Source organism: Dipodomys ordii, unplaced genomic scaffold, assembly GCF_000151885.1.
Source record: "Dipodomys ordii isolate 6190 unplaced genomic scaffold, Dord_2.0 Scaffold128, whole genome shotgun sequence".
NCBI lineage: Eukaryota > Metazoa > Chordata > Mammalia > Rodentia > Heteromyidae > Dipodomys > Dipodomys ordii.
The window spans coordinates 2,381,240-2,381,709 of record NW_012267344.1 but is presented as its reverse complement, the minus strand read 5'-3'; the positions used below and the strand labels follow the sequence as shown (position 1 = coordinate 2,381,709).

General features: G+C 63.8%; 1 protein-coding gene across 1 annotated transcript in view; it reads left to right on the top strand.

Moving 5' to 3' along the window:
• Positions 1–470, top strand: part of Exog (endo/exonuclease (5'-3'), endonuclease G-like) — an 8,286-nt gene that overhangs the window by 947 nt on the left and 6,869 nt on the right. The window lies entirely within an intron of this gene.

Sequence of the window (470 nt, the reverse complement as noted above, 5' to 3'; positions counted from 1 at the left end):
CCGGGGGTCCGGGGGTCCGGGGGTCCCGGGGTCCCGGGGTCCCAGGGTCCGGGGGTCCCGGGGTCCGGGGTCCGGGGTCCGGGGGTCCCGGGGTCCAGGCCGGTTTTCTGTCGGCCGCCCCCGTCACTGAATGTCTTGAATGCTGCTGTTTGGACATCGGGATTTCTCCTGTTAATTTATAGACGCTGCTCCCGTGGCGGTGGTGGTGATGATGATGATGGGGGGGTGATGATGATGGGGGGGTGATGATGATGGCGGGGATGGCGTCGCCGCCCGCGCCCGCGCTTTCCCGCGAGGTGGCTTCCGAGGGTTTGCTTTGTTTTGTTTTAATATTTTTTTAAAGGTTTAAAATCAAAAAAGAAAAACACCCGTGACGACAGAGAGCACCTCAAACCAGAAATACCTCAGCCTCCCCGCGCGCCGCACCGCGAGGGCCGTGGCGGGACGCGGGGCGGGACGCGGGGCGGGAC